This window comes from Rattus rattus, chromosome 1 (assembly GCF_011064425.1).
Source record: "Rattus rattus isolate New Zealand chromosome 1, Rrattus_CSIRO_v1, whole genome shotgun sequence".
Taxonomy (NCBI): Eukaryota; Metazoa; Chordata; class Mammalia; order Rodentia; family Muridae; genus Rattus; species Rattus rattus.
The window spans coordinates 265,852,115-265,866,330 of record NC_046154.1 but is presented as its reverse complement, the minus strand read 5'-3'; positions in this window follow the sequence as shown (position 1 = coordinate 265,866,330).

Below are 14,216 nucleotides of genomic sequence, written 5' to 3'. Positions count from 1 at the left end.
GCGTTCCACTTGCCTATAGTAAATGGATGATCCTTTAAATATACTGAATTAGCTTTGCTAGTATTTTACTGAAGAAATTCTGCAACGATGCACAACAAGGATGTTAATCCAGTAGGCTTACTGTTCATTATATCATTGTCTAATTTTTATAAAACAGACAAAAACTCTTGACCAAGAATACCTTACATTTTAGGGAAAGACTTTATAGGCATCCACTTTTAAAATTTATACAGACAATAATATTAGCGTATCAAATGTGCTACTTATATAATTTTTTATTAAAAAAGTCATATAAAATTTAACCATCTCAATAATTTAAAATGTACAACTTTGTAGCATTAAATACATCCACAATGTTGAACTTTTCTCGTCTTGTTAAAGAGAAATTCTATCCTGGTTAAACGAAGCCTCTCCATTTCTCCCTCCTTTTGATCAGTGTATTATTAGTCCCTCACTACCTCCTCAGCCAGCACCATCATCTGGACACTGTGTTGGGTGAGCATGTCCCCCGAAAGTCTCAGTCATCTGAACACTCGGTTCCCAGTGGGTGTTGCCGTGGAGAAGACAGCGCAGTCGCTGGAGGACGTGTGTCACTGGGAGCATGCGTGAAGGATTCACAGCCTTACCCTACGTCTAGGCTGCTTTCCCTGCTTCATGTTTGAGGCTGAAGGTGTGAGTCTCAGCTTCCTGCTCCCGACACAGTGCTCGCTGCTGGCGGCTATGCTTCTCTGATGTGACGGACTGCTTCCTTCTGCAACTTGAACCCAAAATAAACTCTTTCGTATATTGCATTTGGTCCCAGAGTTTGATTGAAGCTAAAGAAAATGAACCAGCATGAACATTTGTCCTAGAGGCTGGGACGATGTTGCGACGGACCCGACCATACTGGCGCTTTGCCGTAACTGTAGAAGGATGTTTTGCTGCTTTGGGATGAAGACGCCATTACATTCTCAGAGCTGTTCTGTGGGAGATTGGAAGAAAAAGGTGTTGAGGAAACCAGACTGTGGGGGCATAACTTTAGAGATAGGCTTGAGAATCCCTCACAGACTCTAGCTTCGTTGTTTATGTCATATTTTGCACTAAGAATCAGTGGTTTCAGATAATCTGGGGCTGAAGAATCAGGTTTGCTTAAGTATCGGTTTAAAAGGTAAAACCTTTGTTTGACTGGGGCAATTTAGGTTGCTTGGCTAGGACTGAAAAACCGTCTGTGATAAAGAAGAGGACGGCATCACCTGGGTCTAACCTTCTGGGGAGCGTTTTCTCGAGGTCATTACCTGGAATCTGCTGGGGGGGGTGGAGGGATGGGGGTCAGGGGGTACGGGGTAGGAGGGGGAGGGGTTGTCAAGGCTGCACGTAAGCTTACAGCAGAACTTGGCAAGTGATGTACACTGTTCTCCCACATGGTACTGGTTTTGAAGGCATGACAGGGTTGTGGAGAGCAGCCAAGACTTGGCCTTGTGTGGTAGGGGCTAGAACATCTTGGAAGAAAGTCCGGAAGAAGCCACTGGTAAAGATGGAGTCTCCGTTTCAGTGGAAGCTGGAGGACTGAAGGGTCCCGGGAAGAGAAGCTGAGGCTTAGGACCTTATGTCAGGGCAGGAGTTTCTGAAGAGGACAAGATAACGTGCGGCAGACTGCCTCAGTTGCCATGGAGATTGCAGCAGGATGGCTTGAACCACCGGGTGAGCACCAAGGTAGCTCAGGGTGTAGGTGAGGTGGCGTGAGCTTATGCAGCAAGCTCTGTGTGCCGCAGGTTGTTGAATTGATTATTTAATTAATTGATCCCGGCGTGGCGTTCACTACCCACCTCAATGCTCTACATTCCCGAAGGAAAAACACAGCCTTTATATTTTGATATGCCTTAATCAGCTCAATAGCTGGGCCAATCCACCGCCCCCACCAATAATCCCGAGTTATTACTATAAACTATAATATAATATTACTAAACACTATATTTTATCACTGGGCCACGCTCTGGGCTGAACTCTCCCGGCTCCTTCACAAGGCAGCCATGCCTCTCTGTCCTGCAGTCTTGCCAGGCATGGAATCTCTCCTCTCCTCCACACTCTCCTGGCATGGGATCCCCCTCCTTCTTTCCCTCCTCTTGGTCCCAAGGCCAGGAAGATCAACCCCACGCTCACCACCACCACCACCACTCCCCCACCCTGTCTGTCCTTCCCAGCTATTGGCTGTTGGTATTTTAATTTACCAATCAGAGCCAACTGGGGGCAGGTTTCCAGAAGCTATGTGCCCTTTGGGGGACCCAAATAAACATCAGAATACGAGCAGCCTTAGGCCAAACCCACTACAGCAAAGAACAGTTCGAAGCTCAGAAGATCAGGAGTAAGGTCCAGACGTTGGATGTTGACTTTCAGAATTTTACGTATGTTGCAGGATTTTCTTTTTTGCTTAAGTGTGGTTGGTTGTTTTATTCTCTGGTTCTTCCCTTTTCGAGCAAGAAAATGCTTAACCTGTTTTTGATTTCACAAGGACTAACAGTTAAGAAATTTGTGATATTTTAAAAAGACTGATATTCCCCACAGGGTTTGACTTTTGCAAAGACTACGGGGCTTTTAAAGTTACACTATGTTTTATACTGTGATATTAACATGAGATCTTGGGGATATATAAGAAAGAAAATGTATAATGGTATAATGCTGACGTATTTGTTTCTCTGGTTGATAAGGGCCCAATTGTGAGGTTTCGTTTCTGTCAATTTGACACAAACTAGAGTCCCTTGGGGCAAATGAACCTTAATCAACGACTTCCCTCTATCAGATTGGCCTATGAGCCTATCTTTGGGGACGTTTTCTTGATTAATGACACCACTGTGGGCGGTGTTATCCCCAGGAAGGTAGTACTAGGTTGTACAGGAGAGAAAGCTGAGCAAGTCACAGGGAGGAAGTCAGTACGTTATCATCTTCCAGTCTCTGCTTCTTCCTGTGTCCAGAATCCTGACCCTCCTCCATGATGTACCATATCCTGAAAGCCAAGTAACCCCTTTCCTCCCCGCGGCACTTTTGGTCATGGTGTCTATCACAGCAACAGAAACCAAACTAGGAAGGTCTCTTATCAGACCAAATGATTTGCTGGTATCCCCACCCCCACACAGCGTCTTTATCAATAGTATCTGATGATAGTGTTGCACAGATTCCACTTTATCTACCATTTTTATTATGTGGACCCTTGATATCACAGCCAAGAAATACCCAATATTTTCTTCTGAGTTTTGTAGTTTCAGGTGTTTATTCCATTTTGAGTTATGTTAATATCATGTGTGTGTGGGGTGTGTGTGTGTGCATGGATATCCAGTTTGCCCAGCACCACTGTTACAAAGATGGTTATTTCCTCATTAAATGATCCGTATTGTCCATGAAAAAACTTATTGGTTGTATCTTTTTTTTTTTTTTTTGGTTCTTTTTTTCGGAGCTGGGGACCGAACCCAGGGCCTTGCGCTTCCTAGGCAAGTGCTCTACCACTGAGCTAAATCCCCAACCCCGGTTGTATTTTTAAGGGCCCTTTTCTGTTGGCTATGTGTCTTCTGCGTCCCAGCACCCCACTGCGATGGCTTCCGCACTTTCAAATGTGTCTGATTCACACCAGACTCTGCATTAATCTGAGGTTTCGTCCTGTGTTCTTATCCTAATATTATCTTTATGAGATCTACTCATATTGATATGGGCAAAACTCATTTTTATTTGCCTTATGATATAAAGATTTTATTTCTGTCTCCATTGAAAATATGAATACATGTAATATATGGGAGGTTTTTTATTATTGGAATAAAGCTGCAAAATCGTATTTTAAAGGACTCCTATGTGTGTGCTTGTATATCTTTACCTAGACAGTTGTTTGCTGAATGTCAGGGACCATTTATTATTTTCTTAGATATTGATACATTAATCACAAATATGCATTATTCATTATTCCCGCCAATGATGGTTTTGAGCCAGAAATTATCTACAAGTCATAGTTTTTAAAAACATTTTTGTTAATATACTTATGCATTTCGTGGGTGTTTTTTGTTTTTGTTTTTTGCTTTTCCTTTTTTGTTTTTTGTTTTCTTTGTTTCTGTTTAACTGAAGAGACCTTTGAGAAGCATGGGTCTGGAGTTATGAATGGACAGACTAGGATTAACACGTTAGAAAGCAACTAATAGAGGCATTTTTATATTATGGGGCAAAATTTTAACTTGTAGTCTGTTAATCTGGAAAAGCAGACTCAGCCTTTCCCTGCGGAAGTTAGTTTGGGTAAAATTAACTGAAATAAATTTTCTTAAGAAATAATATAGGTGAAACAAAATTATCAGAAATTATATACTACTAAGTGAGGGCCAAAGTTTAATTTTGTAATAACCTGAAGATGCTAAGAACATTGTCTAAAATCTGGATAGAGGAGATATTTTTTTAGCCCTTGCTACAAACCCAATTTCATGGTTAAAATTTCATTTGCATGAGAAAAATTAATTTTGAACTACTAGGAAAGTATGCTAAGAGGAAATCAGAAAATAGACTACAAAACAATCTGACAAGACTCCAGTTTCTCCAATCAAGTACACAAAATGTAATGCTGAATTAAAGTTATTGACAACTCAGAGAAAATTACCTATGTAATTTCTGGTCATTAAATGACAATTTCATTTTATAATCAACTGGATTGGCTCAAAATGTTTCAAAGTTAAAACATGGGGAAGTATATAAATTACACTTCTGGAATGTTTCAAGTTACCTAGTAAGTCTTTAAATCATTTAATAAATGTTTTAAATGTATGGTAGAGATAAAAGTTCCACAGAGAACTCTTTGAGTCGCAATACCATTCGAGTTTGGTTTCGAAGTCTATGACCTGACAGTATTTAAAAGGCCAAGAGTTTTTTTTTTTTTTTTTTTTTTTTTTTTATTAACTTGAGTATTTCTTATTTACATTTCGAGTGTTATTCCCTTTCCGGTTTCCGGGCAAACATCCCCTAATCCCTCCCCCTCCCTGTATTTATGGGGTGTTCCTCCCATCCTCCCCCATTGCCGCCTCACCCCAACAATCCTGTTCACTGGGGGTTCAGTCTTAGCAGGACCCAGGGCTTCCCTTCCACTGGTGCTTTTACTAGGATATTCATTGCTACCTATGAGGTCAGAGTCCAGGGTCAGTCCATGTATAGTCTTTAGGTAGTGGCTTGTCCCTGGAAGCTCTGGTTGCTTGGCATTGTTGTACATATGGGGTCTCGAGCCCCTTCAAGCTCTTCCAGTTCTTTCTCTGATTCCTTCAACGGGGTCCCGCTCAGTTCAGTGGTTTGCTGCTGGCATTCGCCTCTGTATTTGCTGTATTCTGGCTGTGTCTCTCAGGAGCGATCTACATCCAGCTCCTGTCTGCCTGCACTTCTTTGCTTCATCCATCTTGTCTAATTGGATGACTGTATATATATGAAGGCCGAGAGTTTTGTGAGACAATCTCTAAGGTAGAAGTACCTGATTCTGAGGAAGCTTGTCCTTTGTGTCACAGAGAGATAAAGATTCCGTGGGAAGGACAATGGGCATTCCTGAACAGAGACTTTAGATTCTGCTCAGCACCTGTTTTCTGAGGCAGAAGGAAATTAACCAGTCCTCTGGACTTCTGCACCAGACTCCCATGAGTACATAAGGCACAATGTGTCCACTAAAACATCCCATCGCACGCCCAAGGCTTAAACTCAGCCATCATTTTTAAGCGTAATTTGAGGTCATTCCTGAACCCTTCTTGGTGGTGAGATCAGACGTCCTGATTTCTGAGGAAGTTACGTTAAGAACTCTGCTTAAAGTTACGGGGCTTTACCCTCAGGGTATAACTGCTCCGAGAAGACCTCAGCCATCCTGCTACCATCCTGTCTGTAAGCCCACGTTTCAAAGAGGGACACAGCGGTGATCTGGGAAGATATGGCTACCTAAAAGAATCATGGAACTTGCCTAAAATTTGTTGCTGGCGACCAGGTGAAAAACAGGATGTCTTCTGGATTCTATTTGAAGACTGTCTAATGTAGCAGGCATGGGGACAATCTGAAGACCCAGACAAGCTTGTAAAAGCCTTTGTTAAAAATCTGTCCCAAATTTGTGCACAAGATCCTGTCCGCCAAGGAAAAAGTGTAAATTGGTAAAGAAAAGCATTTTCCTTCTTCCTTCATAAAGATGAGGCTTCTGCTGTTAGGTGTGATGGAGATGCAAGGTGAAAGTAATCATTACTGAAGGTAAGAGAAGTTCACAGCTCTGATTGGCTTTTGAGGTAATGGAACTGAGCTGGCCTCGTGTCAACGTCCCAATTCCCATAGGACAGAGAGTAACTCTAAACGAACTTACCGTGCACTTTTGAAATCCAATAGTTGAAGGCCTTCAAAACTCTCAAATCAGTTTTAGTGAATTCTGTTTCAATGATCAAATTTTAAAGCTACTTTCTCGATGCACCAGAACACCCGATTCTCACATATAGAAGACATCCTCACTTAAAAAGAATTCTCAAAGAGTGTACAGTTTTATAATAAATTTCAAATCGTTAAAGGAACCCCTGCGTGCTCATGTATTATTGATTTGCACAATTATGAGGCAAGCAGAGGACTGTATTTTGCACTACTGGCATTGTTCTGTCAGTGTGAGCGTAACAAAGCGCCTCTCTTACCTCCCTTTCTGAAATTATGCCTCTGATTTTACATAGCTGATAACGTAGCCATTTGGGAGCATAGCTTATTATGACCATAATTTGAAATATTCAACAGGGACTGTCAGAACTTGAAACTCAGAATGATATCCACAGATAAAACCAGGAGGTATGCCTCCCTCCCCTTGCCCTCTCCCTTCTCCCTTGCCTCTCCTCCCCTCACCCACTTCTTTCCCTCCCCTCAGTTGTTCCTGTGCTTTAGTGTCTGAAGTATACACTGTTAATTGTGGATGCAATTTGCACTACTCCATATTCCTGAGAAAATGTGATCTTTGTCCTTTTCTAAGCCCTCATAAACGACCACCTAAGAAATGATATTTCAAAGAAATTTTCTTGAAGATGCAACAGTTCCAAAATAAGATACCTCTCCTTTCCCCCCTCCCCTCCCTTCCTCTCTCTCTCTCTCTCTCTCTCTCTCTCTCTCTCTCTCTCTCTCACACACACACACACACACACTACAAAGTTTGTATTTTATAAGGGAAATAAATGTGCCTGATCTTGATCAACACTGGCCCTTCCCTTTCTACTTTTTCTCAACTTTGAATATAAAATTCCTAGGACTGGTGCTTTGGTGCCTGTTCTCAGAGTGTCTGGCATCCATGGCTGTGTGACATTAACCTGGGAGACAGTCACCTGCTATGCCCTTCAGTGCTTTCTCTTATTTTCTTCTTCCTGGCTCAGTTGTTGTTACTTGTGTAGGTCCCCGCTTGGAGCTGTCCAGCAGCAGTGTGGTATCTGTGTGCCTTCCCTTTCCTCCTGTCAGTTTTGAAGGTTTGCTCTGCCATGTCCTTGGGCTCAGGGATTCCTTCCTTGGTTAGGCAGTCACCTTTAAGGCATTTCTTAGTTCGGTCATGGGTTGTATGTCCCAAGCGTTTCTGTTCTGAGGTTTTTCCTAGGAGTCTCACATTTCTGCTTATGTTGGTTTTCTCAGGCCGTCTGTGTCTCCAACTGAACCTCAGCATGTCAGTTACTGCTTTAAAATTCTTGTCTGACACTACCAATGTCCCTTTCATGTCTGATTGGTCTTACACTTGTTCATCCTCTTTGAGTGGATTTTGTTACCCCTCTGCCCTTTGGTTTTCCTTGTTGAACAAAGGACATGAAATATTGTGTAAAAGAAGAGACTTGGCAAGTAGATCCTAGGTGACGTGGTGGTAATCTGTTGGAGAAGGAGAGGGCATTGATTGGGTCTTGGTCTTATGCAGGGCCTGGGAGACAGACCTTGAACTTTATCCATTTCCCAGTTTAGCACAAGAGGACATCTTCACCTTTATATGGGGCACAATGGCAAGAGGATCTGGAGTTGGGTCCTCACCCTGTCCCCAGTATAAAACAAAGCGCTGTGGTGTACAATAGGTTTCCATGGTGAGGAGATGGCTCATCCAGTAAAGTTCCCCAGAACCCAAGGGAAAGTTCCTGATATGCTGCTGTGCACCTGAGAGCCCAGTGCACCGCAGGGAGGTAGGGAAAGAAAGATCCCCAGGGTTCGTTGGCTCGCTGCCCCAGCCTAACCAGTAATCTCCAGGCCAATGAGAGAGCCCTTGGTTGGTGACATTCCTGAACACCTGAGGTTGTCCTCTGACCTGGATGCACACATGCATATAAGCCAGCTCCCACAGCAAGCATGCACCCCCCCCCACACACTTATCATCATAATAATTATGATGATGATAATTATAGTTCAGTTTCCTCTTTTCCATGGCAGGATCAGAAGTGGAACCTTTGTCTGATAGTCATCGTCGGTACCTTGTGACTACTCCCTGAGAGACCTAACTCTGAGATTGTCCGTACTGATCTCCCAGAAGCATGTTAGTTATCATTGAATTTTGTCCCCTCATTAGAGCCCACAGAGGTGAATGCTCTGATGACTTGTGACTCTTGCTCTGCCGGTAACAGAGATGCTTAAGTGGTGAGGAATGTGGGAGGGGAAGGCAGAGAGGCACGTTGGGGAGAAGGGATAACTAAGGATGTTTGAAAAGGTGCTATTTGGTAAACACACACATGTGAAAAAATGTGCGCTAGAGAAAGACACACATACACACACACACACACACACACACACACACACACAGGAGGGGGGCACTCCACTGATCCATTTCTTCCCAATAGGCCAAACAGAAGTCTGCACTACCATGCAGTAATGCCATCTACTTATGAATCCATCCATGGATTAATCTACATATGAGGATTGTTGAGGTGATGACTAACTGAGGATAATTTCTTTTTCAGTTACATCTGTGGGAGGAAGCAGTCCTAAATCCCCCAAAGGACTGACTTTGCAGAGGCCCCAGAAAGCTGAACAAGCAGATGTCTCCCGAAGAGAGAAGATAGGAACTCCAGGAGCCTTCCTTGTGGCTCGTCCATGCAGCTTTCTGACATCAGTGTTCCTTTGCATTTGTTATCGTGAGCTTTCTAATAGGTGGATATATGAAAATAATTTTCCCAAGGTCTATGGGCTGCTCCAGAAAAACTTAAGCAAGCTTAGAAGGAACCTTGGGAACCTCGGTTTGCAGGTAGTTGATGGGAGGTGGAGGCAACCTGGGTTTGATAACTGACTTTGTCTTGGAAACTTTTCTATTGTTGTGATTCACTATGACCAAAAACAACTTGGGGAGGAAGCGGGTTTGTTTCAGCTTATAGTCCATGATGAAGGGAAGTCAAGATAGGAATTCAAGACAGAAATCAGGAGGCAGGAACTGAAGCAGGGAATATGGAAGAGTATGGCTTACTGACTGGCTTAGCCTGCTTTCTTATACAATCCAGGCCCACCTGCCCAGTGGTAGCACTGCCTCCAGGAACTGGGCCCTCCCACATCAATTTTAATAAAAAATATGCCTTACAGACTTGTCCACAAACCAATGTTATGGAGGCTTTTTTATTTTTAAATTAAGATCCCCCCTTTCCAGATAGGAATAACTATGGTCGTGTCAAGTTGACAAAAGCCAACCAGGGCACTTTGGAAGGGGCAGTTTGGGGACTGAGGGTAGCAGTTTGGGGACCTGAGGAATCTGTGGCAATCTCTAAGTAAACAGCATCAGAACTGAAAGGGAACTAGAAGACCCCTGCAGGTGTCCACTGCCTTCTTCGTTGGAGAGTGGGGGAGGATCTGTACAGTTACCAGTGATCATGGAGATTTTGTGTTGAGAGAAAAGACAAAGAACACGTTGTGTTTCCTACCCTCAAGATGTCAGACTCTATATATAGGCTGCTGTTTTGGCTTCTCTTACTGTGCTTCCACCATTCTCCTTGGAACATGCAGAAGACTGGTTCCAGCCAGTCTCTAAGCAGTCTTCTGAGAGGGGCCCTCCCTTTGAGCTTGCTTCACCCTTGGTGGCTTCTAAGAGCTCCTTTGTAATGTGTCACACAAACTCTGACAGCTCTGTTCTTCTAGTCCTTCTGTGTCATGACCTTGTTTCTGTTCTCCCCTCCCCTTCCCCTTTCTGGACCTTAGTAGGTTTACCTGTAGGGCTAATTGTGCTCATTTCTTTCATTTTCCTACGTAAGCTTCTTGGACCTCTGTTTTCCATTCATGTGGGGCTCATTATGACATCTTCAAACACATTTGTTCTTGTTCTCTTCTCCCTCATCCCTGCCTCATGTTGTACCCTCCCACCCACCCGAGCATGCTCCCTTTCTCCATACCCGGTGTCCTCCTGCCTACCCCCACCAACATCATTTGACCCCTCATAAACTCTATTTTTTTTTTTTAAAGAAAATTATGGCTGGAAAATTAGTTGAAATAGATGCTAAAGCAAGAAAAAAAAAAGAAAAGAAAAGAAAAAGAAAAAAGAATAAGTTCTCCTTTAAATGACGTAAAACCACCTTGCCCTAACAGGCTTATGGATTATGAGTTGCGAATAATGAATTACACATACTAAATAGGATTCCTTAGCACTGAGAAGGGATGCTTGCCTGGCTGCCAAGGTCTCTTCAGTTCGTCTGCTTTCAATCAGAGTTCATGTTTTGTTTTGATTTAAATCAAAATATACTTACATCACCCGCTTCCTTCTCCTCCCTCAATCCTCTCTCACGTTCCCCCACTCTCTCTCAAGTTCTTACTCCTTGTTCTTTAATTAGTATCATTACACATATACACGAATAAACAGACAAATACAACTTGTCACGTCTATTTAGTGTTGTTCCTTGGAGTTCATATTTGGTTAGGGATATTTTAGTGTGTGGATATGGTTCGAGATTTTTAATATCATGAATATATGGAGCGTTTGACATGTGAAAAGTTTTTCTTTCTGGTATAGCGTGTGTTTGTGTTTGTGTGTCTGGGTATGTGTGTTTGTATATATATGTATGTAGGACAGAGGAAGAAGGCATTGAATGTCCCCCATCTCTTCCTGCACCTAGAGCCTGGTGAGCCTTGGGCTAGGCTGGCAGCCAGTCAGCAGATCCCAGCTGTCTTTTTCTTTGACCCCACCCCATGCCCTTCATGCACTGTGGTTAGAGTGTAGGAGACCGTGCTCGTCTTGTGTGGGTGCTGGGTTCTGAGCTTAGCTACTTATGGTTGCAGACAGTGGCCAACTGCTGAGCCATCATTCCAACCCCCTGGTTTCCAAGGGACTTTTTGTTTGTTTTCCATACCAACTTTAAAATCTCACTATACCTGCACGGCAAGCCAGAGGCGGATATTGTCAGTTTCTAGAGCATCGGCGTTTCACGAGATTAAGGGATGCTGCAAAGACTAAAAGAAACAAAGGATAGCAGGATGGCTCGGTGGGTAAAAGCACCTACTGCCAAGTCTGAAACCCCGAGTTCAATTCCTGGGAGTTCTCAAGTTGTTTGCTGAGTCTTTCCCAGGAAGAATGCACTTTTAGCTGACTAGGGTGTTTGCAAGCAGCTCCATCATAATCCTCCCTTCTGTTTTAACGTACACGTGACTAGAAAGGCTGCCATTTATCACCTACCTCAGACAAACAGCTTTTGCTTAAAGGATTTTTACGCTGGTGCCTGAAGACTGAAATATCCTGGCAAGGTTATTCTAATCCTGGAGAACGCACGTCCCTTAGCTTAGTTCCGAGGTTTATGCCTAATGAAATTACATTTCTTTTGTTGGAATAAATAAATAAATACACTTTGAATAAAAGCTAGCATTAAAGCTTTGCCCGTTTTTATGTTGACCGTTAACAATAAGAATCACAGACAGACAACATAGTTACTTCCTTTGTGTTCAATAAATATCCAGTTGCCTTTTTTAAAATTATTTTTAAAAGAGGAATTATGATTAGCATAGGCCCTGGGTATTGGGGGAGGGGAGGCACTTTGGACCTAATAATGTAAGTAAAAAGTTTCTGAAAAATAACAGAATAAACGGTATTTCTAAAAGCTTTTACTCCCGCCTACTGTAATGAAGAAAAAGTGTTCCAAATATGAACTGATGAAGTACAAAGTAATGAATATTTAATTTGTATAATTTACCAAAGTGCTTTTAGAAATCAGAGCTACATTCTTCATAAACATAATGTTCATTAAGCCTGAACTGTAGCTCACATGCAATTACCATATCGCTCCTGTACCACTTCCGCCTCGCGGGGCATTGAATAAAACCCCTTTGAGAATTTCTCATGGGCCGAGAGAGAAAAGGAGGAAACCATGTTGTGGCTATGGAGTTTGTATGGCTTACCTTTGGCAAGGGAGGCCTGGAGGACATGAAGGCTGGAGTGAGGGCAGGGCAGCCAGCATTTGCCTGGGAGCCAAAGGCTTGCCCAGGGCTACCTAGTCCCTTGGCAAAAAGCAGTTTGGAATGAGAAAACCAGAAAAGCCAAATTAGTCCGAGGGCTCGACAGGAGACCTTATCGCGTTCTTAGAAGTAAAAGGAGGAGTGCTACTTGAAATCTGACTGATAAGTTATCAGATCAAGCGGTGTGCAGCAGAAACAGACCTGGATGTGACATGAATTTTAATGTGATCAGTTACTTAGCTTACGATTCAGGGCACTGGACCCTGATGCTTGCTCTCATGGTATCTGATGTGAGAAATGAAACATACCTCTTTTTTGCTTTTGTTTTTTTTTCCCTACTCTCTTATTTTAAAACTTGGCAGCCAGATTATCACTATCAACAAAGGGCTTTACAAATATTTGCTCCAAGATTTATTTCTGAAAATCACGAAGAAACTAACATTCGGCAGCATCCTAACCACATTTGTAAAATTCAGAAGTTACCCCTAATAAAGTATACTTGGTTAAAAAAATTCTCAGCTTTGAAAACTTGCTTTTCACTTCCTTGTGCCTCACTCACGGCTTTTCTTCTCAGCTGTTCAGGGGCTACATGGGTCAGGCTTGCCAGAACTTACCAAACAGCGGACCAGAGGCAATGGGCCTCTTCCTAGTGCTCTCGGCATAGCACACCAGAGAGAGCCTCAGCGCACTTCAGACAGAGCGGAGGTAGTCTTCTCCTTGGAAAACGGCCCTGACAAATGGCTTGGAAGCAGAATGCTAGGACAAGCTGAGCTGTGCAAAGGGGTAGGGGATGAAACAGAACAACTGAATCCTGGATTAATAGGAAAACATTAGTGTGTACCTGCCAAAGGTTTCCATTAAAGTGTCCAAAGAAAATGATTTTGACAAATGATACCTTTTATGGATAAAAAACATGCAACCTGCTGCATTGGGCACCTTGCCTTTCCACTGTGAAGAGAAAGGGGAATTGTCTTTGCTGTGAGTCACTGTATTTAGATTTGTTCTCCACCGGCTCTGTCGATTAGCTGAGACATCCACCTGGAAACATTTGGTGACAGCTGGCTGGCATGGCCTTCAAGAGCTGGGCCTACTCAATGTAGGTCCAGCCTCAGTGTTGGGAGCCTGCTACAGAGGAGTGTTATAGCAACTGTAGGTTATCATTTAAGAGATCTATTGGGAAGTCAGCAGGAGGAGGAGAATGCCAAGTTCATTTCAGAGCATAAGCAAGCTTCTAAGTAAAACAGCCAAAGCAAGTTTACCACTGGACTAAGTCGAAGGGGCTGGTAAAGCCCATACGATGAAAGGGCTATGAGTTTTAGTGCTAAGCACGGACAAGAACGCTCACCTTAGACGACTACTCAATAATGTATAGTTGACCTTGACTTCTGTACAAGTAGAGGAGACTTGAGAGTATATAAATGTGATAGAATGTAAAGAGTTAGTTAAGAATATCTCACAGTCACATGACAACATAGGGGACAATGTAGTGAGATAGATCTCTGTGCGGTTATATTTTGTGAGTTCGTGAGGTTGCAGAGGGAGAGAGGGAAAGAAGACCCCAAGGGAAAAGACAGGTATTTGGAGCGCGGTGTTGTGCAGATGAGTGGCTAACAAGCGGAAGGAGGTAGAGAGAGTTCATGTATGGGCAGCATTTCTTTTCTTGAATACATAGGAGACAGAACATCCTTCAGTGACAGTGAAGATGTATAGGGCTTTAGAAGAATGGGAAAAATGAGAAATTTATATCAGAAACTGTGTGGAGGGAGAGTAGAGCAGAGATACTGTTTGGTAGGTCAGGTAGGTCCACGGGTGGTGGCAAGAGCAGCTGGCATTGTTGCCCAGCATCTAAAACT